The sequence below is a fragment of the Canis lupus genome, chromosome 13 (genome assembly GCF_011100685.1).
Source record: "Canis lupus familiaris isolate Mischka breed German Shepherd chromosome 13, alternate assembly UU_Cfam_GSD_1.0, whole genome shotgun sequence".
Classification (NCBI taxonomy): domain Eukaryota; kingdom Metazoa; phylum Chordata; class Mammalia; order Carnivora; family Canidae; genus Canis; species Canis lupus.
This window is the reverse complement of record NC_049234.1, coordinates 4403639-4413498: the sequence shown is the minus strand read 5'-3', so window position 1 is coordinate 4413498 and position 9860 is coordinate 4403639. Positions and strand designations below refer to the sequence as shown.

General features: G+C 47.8%; 1 long non-coding RNA gene across 5 annotated transcripts; it reads right to left on the bottom strand.

The window, feature by feature from the left end:
• Positions 1 to 447: 447 nt before the first annotated feature.
• Positions 448 to 3135, bottom strand: LOC119864940. Of its 5 annotated transcripts, none has more exons than XR_005368259.1 (4): positions 2710 to 3135; positions 2431 to 2533; positions 1346 to 1613; positions 448 to 789 (listed from the first exon to the last, which is right to left on the bottom strand). It is a non-coding gene; the product is annotated as an uncharacterized LOC119864940 (long non-coding RNA). The 5 variants fall into 5 exon arrangements; XR_005368257.1 differs by having other exon boundaries at positions 448 to 751; XR_005368260.1 differs by having other exon boundaries at positions 1470 to 1613.
• Positions 3136 to 9860: the final 6725 nt, after the last annotated feature.

Below are 9860 nucleotides of genomic sequence, written 5' to 3'. Positions count from 1 at the left end.
ATCCTCTCCAACATTTGTGGTTTCCTGCCTTGTTAATTTTCCCCATTCTCACTGGTGTGAGGTGGTATCTCATTGTGGTTTTGATTTGTATTTCCCTGATTCCCAGCGCCGTTTTAAAAAGGACACTGTTACCATCCCAGAGAATGCTTTGGGAAATGCCACAGAAGATTACATTACCTGTCATGTTTAGATATTGCCTGGCACATACTGGAGCTCAAAAAATATTGGTTGGATAAAGTGAACATGTTTCTCCTATTTTCAATCACCCTACCCCATTCTCCACTATTTCTTTCCCTGAAAAGCCCCTCAGCCATGGGAGATACCCAGACCTATAGATAATACGCTCCTTTTAAAAAAAAAGATTTTATTTATTTATTTGAGATAGAGCAAGAAGGAGAGAGAGAGAGAGAGAGAGAGAGAGAGAGAGAGAGAGAAAACGTGGGGGGGGGAGGGGCTAGGGAGAGGGGGAAGCAGATTCTCCACTGATCAGGAGCCCTGATGGGGCTCGATCCCAGAACCCTGGGATCATGACCTGAGCCGAAGGCAGACGCTTAGCCGACTGAGCCCGCAGGCGCCCCAGATAACCCACTCCTGGTGTCACTCCTGGGTGGCTCTTTGGGCTGTGCCTGCCACACGGGAAGGAAATGCCATTGGGGCAGTTCCTGAGGCTTCCCCTCCGTCAGCCCCTCGGAGGTCTCTGTTCCGAGGACCAAGGGGAAGGTGGGAGACAATTCCGCTGTGGCCGCAGGACCTTGGGTGTGAGAGACGGTGTGTAACCTCTGCCGGGCCCTAGATGCGGGGACAGCTCAGACCTTGAGGTGTCCTCCCCGCCCCCCCAGCACTCACACCTGCACTTCCACCTCCCTTCGCTCTCCCGCTCTGCCTCCCGCCGGGCTGGCTGCCGCCCCCCCGCCCCCCCAGCCCCTCCCATCCCCCCCATCCCCCAGCCCCTTCCATCCCTCCCCTCCCCCCCCCCCCCGCCGCAGTCCGAGGTCCTCCCTGGGCCGGAGGATGCCGCAGGGCTGCCCCCGCTGCCTGCCTGCCTGCCTGCCTGCCTGCCTGCCTGCCTGCGGGGGACCCGCCCCCGGGAGCCCCGCCCTCCCGCCCCTCCCAGGCAGCTGGCCCCGCGTCCCCCGCGTCCCCGTGGCGCGCCCCGTGAGCCCCTCCTCCCCTCTCCCGACCCGACCTGGGCGGAGGCGCCGCCGCCCGCGCCCCCCGCCCGCGCAGCCGAGCCCGGTGGCCGCCGCGTCCCGACCAGGCCTGCCGCCTGGCTCCTTGTCCACTGCGGGAAAACAAAACGGAGGCCACTGGGAACACACGATCCCCATCACATCCTGCTCCCTACCGATTCTGCTAGCACCATCCCTGCTGCTTTCCTGTTCATTTTAGAAGCGGGCCAAAATCCAGGTCAGACTCCCCCAGCCTAAGAAGTCAGGTCTCCAAGGTTCAAATCCCACTGTGTCACTCACTGGCTGTGTGATCTTGAGTAGGTCTCTTAATCTCCTCAGTGCCTCAGCTTCCTCGTCTGTGAAATGGGATAATACTTGCCTCTGCTTCATGGAGTTGATGGAAGGATCCAACGAGATAAACCCCACAGATGGTTGGGTACAGTCCTGGCCGGTTGCAAACGCTAATGAAGTATAGCTCCTGTTTCCTTCTCCTCCCACCGCCGCCCCCTCCAGACCTTGTTCCATCATCATGATCCTCTCCCTGCTTCTTGCTCATTGCTCTTGGCCCATAAAAATGCATAGTCCCTCCATCTTAGAAACCTCTTCTTGATGCTGTGTTCCAGATTTCTCTTTCTTCTCTTCCACACTTCTCAGAAGCTTTCTTTATTGGTTCACTCACTTCCCTATCTCCCTTTGCCCCTCGGTCTGTCCTGCTGGGGCATCTGCCCTACTACCATGGTTCTGACATCTGGCACCATCACCAAGGACCTAGCTGAGACCAGTGGGCACCGCTCAGTCCCTGAATTCTGCTTACTGCACTTGACTTTGTTGATCCTTTCTTTTCTTGTGCAAGGCTTGGCTTTAGTGCCTCCTGAGCGCTCACTTGCTTCTCCTGATACTTCCTCTATCTTCCCTCCTCCATCCACCTCAGTCTCCTCATCCTCTGCCAGCCCCAGGATGCTATTGGTGCCCTGAGTTTGTCCCTAGTTTATGAGTCTCCCCTGCCCTTTCATGCTCCTTTCAAGTGATCTTAGCAGCTCCACTTCTCCTTGATGATTGATACCTGTTATGCTGAACTGTGTGCCCCCCAAATTCATATGTCGAAGCCCAACCTCCAGAGTGACTGTATACGGAGATGGGGCCACTAGGAGGTAATGGGTGAATAAGGCTATGCATGCTGGGCCCTAATCTGATAGGACTGATGTCCTTATAAGAAGAGGGAGAGTCACCAGAGATCTCTGTCTTCTTTCTGGGCTCATACCAAGTAAAGGTCATGTGAAGACACAGCAAGAAGGTTCCATCTGCAAGTCAGGAAGAGAGTTCTCACCACAAACCACCTCTGCTGCCACCTTGATCTTGGACTTCTAGCACAATGAAACATGAGAAAACAAATTTTGTTTGTTTAAGCCACCCAGACTGTGGCATCTTGTTACAGCAGCCGAAGATTATATAATATCTAAGTGTATCAGTTAGCTTTTCCTGTCTAACGAGCAATTCCAAAATTTAGTGGCTGAAAATAACAATGACTTATTTAGCTTACCTTTCTGCAGCTCAGCAGTTTGATCTGGGTTCAGCTAGGTGGTTCTTCAGGTGCTGGCCAGGTCCGTTCATGGGTCTGTGGCAGCTGCTGGCTTGGTCAGGGTGGCTTCCTCCAGGGTGGCTCATCCCAGCTCCACATATTCCCTCATCCTCCAGCATGTGGGGCTGAGCTTGTTTTTATGGCAATGCAGCAAGGTGCCAAGAAAGCAAGCAGAGTAGAGGTCTGGAAGGGAAAGCTCAAACTGGAGGCAGAGTTCTGGATCTTTCCATTCACAACAGGTACCTTGGTAGTTGACTTCTCAATATCAAGAAATGTTGGACAATGAACTAGGACTACAGTATAATGATTAAATAAGTAAATTCTGGGAAAGCACATAACATTTTAAAATGTGGTTGACAGGACTTGATAGATGTAGTATGAGGAAGGATGAGGAAAAAAGGGCTCCTCCTCCTGGGCAGATGGTTTGGTGGACTGGAGGGAGAGTGGAAATAATTTGCTGAGCTCTTTTTTTTTTTTTTTTTAAAGATTTCATTTATTTATTTGATAGAGCATGAGAGAATGAGCGAGCACAAATGGGAGGCAGGGAGGGACAGAGGGAGAGGGAGAAGCAGACTTCCCCACTGAGCAAGGAGCCCAACACATGGGGCTTGATTCCAGGGCCCCAGGAATCAAGACCTGAGCCAAAGGCAGATGCCTAACTGACTGAGCCACCCAGGTGCCCCTTGCTGAGCACTTATATGCTGGATACTGTGCTAAGCACTTTGCACCCAGAGAACACTGAGATGCTTGAGAAAATGTCTCTGAGCCAGACTTGCTGCATTTGAAGGCCAATTCTGTTACTGACCCAGAGAAAGTTCCTTAACCTTTCTGTGCCTCAGGCTCCTTATCTGTAAAGGAGGCACAATAATGACACTTACCCAGGTGCCTGGCTGGCTCAGTTGGTAGAGCATCTGACTCTTGATCTTGGGGTCGTGACTTTAAGCCCCATGTGGACCTGGAGCTTTAAAAATGATAATAATAATAATAATAATAATAATAATAATAATAAATAATGGCACTTACCTCATTCAGCTCCTTGTGCTGATTAAATGAAATAATACATGGGAGCTACACAGAAGTGCCCAGTTCATGTGGTGCCATATAAATATCTGCCATTGGCATTACTGTCTCATTGAATCCTCACAACCAACCTATGAAGTAGATGCCTTTATCTCCATTTTACAAGTAAAGAAACTGAGGCCTGGAAAGGTTAAATAATGGCCTTAGCACACATGGCTAGGATGTGGTGTTGGACCCAGGCAGCCATAACTCTAGAACCTATGCTCTTAACCACCTCTTCCTCTGTAGTCCCCCGTTTACCATTCATCAACAGGAAGAGAACATGTCTGAGGTTGAAGATGATGAGTTTGGTTCTAGATGTTGATGTGGAATTGCCTCTAGGGCATCCAGGTAGAGACTTCGGTCAGCAGTTTGGTTTGTACATGGAGTATAGGAATCAAGACACTAGACAGATGGGGATTGAGTCATGGATGATAAGGTCACACAGGGAGATGGTGTAGCATGGCAACAGAGGAGGGCCTGGGACACATTTAAAGAGCAGATAGATGAAAAGGGGTCTGAAGACAGGCAGCCAGAGGAGAGAGAGAGAGAGAGAGAGAGGTTTTAGAGGGAGGGAGACTGTATGTCTGAGTTTGCCTGGGAGAGTCTTGGTATATGACAGTTAGCCTGGCATAATAATTCATTAGTGCCCTTTGGTCACTTTAAACAGTGGCCCAGTTTGGAAGACAAATGATATATTCACTCTCCTTAGAGGGTCAAGGAAGTGAAAGCATCAGGGAGGAGGAAATGCAGGTGTAAAATACCACAGAAAGAACAAGGAAGCTATGTTTGCAAAGTGGTACACTGGAGTAGGATCTGGCAAACTGATGACCTTGAGCGAGGTTTCTGAGAAAAGAGGTGGTAAAGGGATTCATGTTGATGTCTGAAGAGATAAGTAGAGATAACAGACATGCATAAGTCACTGTTTTTGAAACCAGGGAGGCAGAGGTAACAGACAAGACTCTGTCCTGGTGGAATGTATCGTGTATGTGTGTGGTTTAGGAAGAATAAAGCAGAGTGACATGACAGAATCACTGGAAGCTACTTGAGGCACATAGCAAGGGGTAGGGAGGGAGATGGAAGCCCCTCAGAAGCTGTAACACTTGACCTGAGAGTTCTGTGAAAAGAGCAAGCCTGCCTGTGAAGTAGAGGGATGGAAACTTCCAGAGAGGCAAGAGTTCATGCAAAGGTCCTGAGGTGGGAGTTTGAAAAGCAGAAAGAAGGCCAATGAGGGTGGCAGTGGACACCAGAGAGGAGAAGGTGGATTCCAGAGCTAATTGGAGTGAACTGACAATGCTTGGTGACAGACTGGATATGAGAGGGAAAGCAGAGGATGGTCTAGGATGGCTTCCTATGTCAACTTTGGAAACATGGGTACCACTCCTCCCCACTCTCAGACAGAGCCAGCAGAAGAAATTGTTTTTGTTTTGTTTTTAAAGATTTTATCCATTCATGAGAGACACACAGAGAGAGGCAGAGACACAGGCAGAGGGAGAAGCAGGCTCCCTGTGGGGAGTCTGATATAGGACTTGATCCCAGGACCTCGGGATCATGACCTGAGCCAAAGGCAGACAGATGCTCAACCACTGAGCCACCCAGGTGCCAAAGAAACTGGTTTTGATGGAACACAATGAATTATGTAGCAAGTTGAATAGTGGGTTATCCACTTGGACATATCCTTTGTCCAATCATAATCTGTGAACCTCTGAATGTAACCTTATTTAGAAGAAGGGTTTTTGTAGATGTAATTAAGGATCTTGAGATAAGATTATCCTAGATTCAGAATGGGCCTTAGATCCAGTGACAGGTGTTCTTATAAGAAAAAGTCAGAGGGAGAACTAACACACCAAGAGGAGAGGGCCATGTGAAGATGGAGGCCAGAGACTGGATTCCTTGCCCCCATAAGCCAAGGAATGTCTGGGGCTACCAGAAGCTGGAAGAGGCAAGGAAGGATCCTCCCCTAGAGCCTTCAGAATGAGCATGGCCTTGCTGAGACCTTGACTTCAGACTTCAGGCCTCTGCAGCTGTGAGAGACTCCACTCTGGTTGTTTAAAGTCACCAAGTATGTGCTAATCTGTTATGGCAGCCACAGAATACTAATACAAACTACTCCATGTGGAGTGTGGGCAGCTAGACAGAGGTGTTGGCTGGGCAAGTGGGTGCATGGAGCATCTCTCAGGAGAGTGTCCAGGGCTGGAGATAAAGCTTTCAAAGCTGGTTGAATAGATGGCAGTTTAAATCAGTGTTATTATTATTATTTAAGTAGGCTTCAGGCCCAGTTGGAGCCCAACACGGGGCTTAAACTCATGACCCTGAGGTCAGGACCTGAGCTGAGATCAAGACTGACTGAGCCCCCCAAGTGTCCTAAACCAGTGTTATTTTTGGGAGGAAGCTGGAACATGACTCCAGAAGCTCTTTCTCAGAAGCACAAAACAAAAATCTTCCCAGATTCTTAAAAAACAGACTTCACTCATTGATATAACCAAACACCCACACTATAATATATATCAATTAAATGTAATGTTCATATCAAAGAATATGTTGATACGCTTTTTAACCTCTCCCAATGAATTAAAGAATATTTTTGTCAGATTACTTTAAGTCAGGATTGCTTGCACATCCTTGAACTTCTTCTGGGTCTGATGTTAGGCTAGCCCATTTTATATCAGACACTGCTGAGAAACATGAGAAGGGTCTGTATGTTAGAGAAGCACCAGAAACAGTAGTTACTAGTTTATGAAATTGCATAGATTCCTCCCAATGCCCCTGAGTGGGCAGAGGAAGTGCTCCTGTAGCACACCCTGCGTGTGTAGCTCCTCTTCATCACTTGTCCCAAACTGCAACACTCACAGATGTTACAGAAGGGACATGCCACTCTTAGCACCTGGTGTGTCTCTAGTTTGCAGAGCCTGGGTCAAGAGTACAAATGGAGGCCCACATCATGCATATGTAAGAATCTGCCAACTATTAAACCCATGAACAATTAATTAGAGTATAGTTTGTCTATCTAACCTGACAAATAACTTTCTAATGCCCTGGAAGTCCAGGATCAAATTCAGAACTGTCAGGCTGTTTGAAGTTTGCACTGGATTGTGGAGCACTCTCAGGGCTCCCTCCCGGCCCCTTCCCTTCCCACCACCTGTTCAGCAGCACACCTGGAGGTTGTCTCTCAGGATACAGGCTGACAACAGAGCACAGGGCCAATCTTCAGCCACATGCACCTACAATCCACGCCCCAGGCCACCCTCAGGCCTGAGCACCACAGTGTCTCCAGAAGACTGGCTTAGGAAAGAGGCCCTGCATAGGCCCTAGAGTTGGTTTGGGTCACCTGGGGCAGGAAATTCTGGGATCTACCAAAGGGCATGGACTATGGACAGGTTTGGTCCCTTGGCCCTGTGGATTCATTGGCCAGTGAGAAGCAGCCCAGAGAACAGGACCTAAGGTGGGGGTTGTGGTCACCCTAACAAAAGAGTCCGAGAAGTGGACCAAGACCTGGCCATGCTCATGTGTGGACTTTCTTACGTACTTTTTAGTTTCAAGAGAATGCCAGGTTACGAAATGAAATACCACAGATATTTTGAGCCCTGATTAATAAACAGCATTATCATGCCAATATTTCACTGAGTCTTAGAAATCAAAGGACAAATCCCTAAAAAGTTTTAAATATAGTAAAATAAGACATTAATGAAGCAGCATCTTAGGTGGCAGTGCTTTACAAAAGGTTTTTTCACTTCTTTCTTTCTTCCTACCTCCCTCTTCTCCTTCTAATCGCTCTCCTTCTTTCCAAAGCAGGAAGATCCAGAGTAAAAACGATAGGCTTTGATGGAGTCAACTAAGGAAAGTTCAGCTCAAGTACAAAACAAGAGGGCAGCAGCAGAATTCCAGGAAATGTCAGTATCTAGTAATCAAGCCGCAGAAGAGCTTCTACCAAGGAGTTTTGGAGTGGGGTGGGAGGGAGTGGAGAGACGAGGCCTCCATAGTCTGGGGAGGAAAGAGTTCCTCAGGAGGGTGTTGTTCAGAAGAGCAAATGCCTCAAGGGGCTGCCATCTTCCTGAGACCAACTGAAGCAAGCCTGGCCCATGTCTCTTCTGGCCCAATCCCTTAGCCTCTCTGGAGAGCACTAGCTCTTCCTCATCCCCATCTGCGCCTGCTCCAGTCACACCCTATCTTACCCTACATACCCTTGTTTCATCAAGACTGTCCACACCTTTGGCTTCCCAACCTCCATCTCCAGCCTTGGTCTCTTCCTGGAACCTCTGCCAGAACAATGGATCCTGGGCTGAAGGTGCTGCTAAATCGCTGAGCCACCCCGGGCTGCCCCTCATTTTATATCTTCATTACATCCTCTACCCCACCAAACTGTGAGGCTGGTAGGGAAAGTTTACACAGCATTATAAACCAAATCTAAGTGCCCCCAAATTTATAGAACATAGTAATACTTCCTCATAGAAGTTCATTTATAAGTTAAATTTAATGAAGCAATCAGGGAAGATTTTGTTTAAGAATTCTCCAATCTTTGTTAATCTGCTTTTTAAAAAAATCCCCAGTAGGGCAGCCCAGGTGGCTCAGCGGGCAGCGGTGGCTCAGCCTGGGCCTGCAGCCCAGGGCCTGACCCTGGAGACCTGGGATCGAGTCCCGCTTTGGGCTCCCTGCATGGAGCCTGCTTCTCCCTCTGCCTGTGTCTCTGCCTCTCTCTCTCTCTCTGTCTCTCATGAATAAATAAATAAAATCTTAAAAATAAAAATTAAAAAATCCCCAGTCTTTCAGGTCAGCCCCTCTGGTTGGATCCAGGTTTTAAAAGGGCACCTTATTATCTCCCACTCTGGATGAAATACGAGCCTACATATCTGTATTACGTATTTTCACTTCATTATAGGAGATATGCTCTTAGATGTTCTGCAAGTATCTGGAAATCTGGAATTTAACATTTTTAAAACTGAGCCCCTTCCCCAATGTTTGTGGGCTTGCTCCCTCATCTCTAAACTTCATTCAAATACTACCTTCTCAAGAAAGCCTTCCTCAGTCATTCTGTTTAAATCTGCAGCTGTCTCCTCCCCGTCATGTCATATAACCTCTTTCCTGCTTAATTTTTCTCTGTAGCACATATCACTGCCTAACATGTTACATATTTTATTAATATTCTGTTAATTACATATCTGCCCACAATAAAAGATAAGTTCCACGAGGGTAGGATTTGTTTCTTGCTGCATCTCAGTGCCTTGAGCAGTATCTGGCACAGAGTAGGTCTTTATTTATTGAATGACTAATGAGTGGCTTATTGGATACCTACCCTTGGCTCCCACCTCAAACTCACCCTTTCTAGAAACAAATTCTGACACTTTTTTTGAAAAAACCAATACCCAGGTTAAAAACAGTGGCATCATTTTTCTTTCCTATTTCTTCAGTCTTAACTACCAAATTCCCAGCTCTTGGCCGTTCTCGTGTTATGTCTCTCACTGATGCTCTACCCTTAATAGATGCTCAATAGAATGCTGTACCAAGCTTACTTCTGGCAATTGAGATGGAGGGAAGAGAGGAAGATTTATTTTTTTCCTCCTTACCCTCTAAAGTACTTAGTATTTGGGCAGTCCGGGTGGCTCAGCAGTTTAGTGCCTGCCTTCGGCCCAGGGTGTGATCCTGGGGTCCCGGAATCGAGTCCCACATTGGCCTCCCTGCATGGAGCCTGCTTCTCCCACTGCCTATGTCTCTACCTCTCTCTCTCTCTGTGTCTCTCATGAATAAATAAATAAAAATAAAAAAATAAACTTAGTATTTTAAAAACAAATAGAGTTGTAGTAGACAGTGTTGTTTCCCATCACCCATATCTACCCCCACTTCCTTACTTCAGGTGTCCATCAGCCTCCACATGGCCACTTCACATTCAGGAGACACTGACTCCAACTGTTCAACTTGGCTGACAGAGAGAGGATGGGTCCTGATTAGTTTAAGTCTTTATCTGCTTGTATATCGTCACCCCCTGCACTGGAAGCATAAGACTGAAGTTGACCCACTTAAATGTCTTCTCTATCCTCATCGATGTGGACAAGACAATG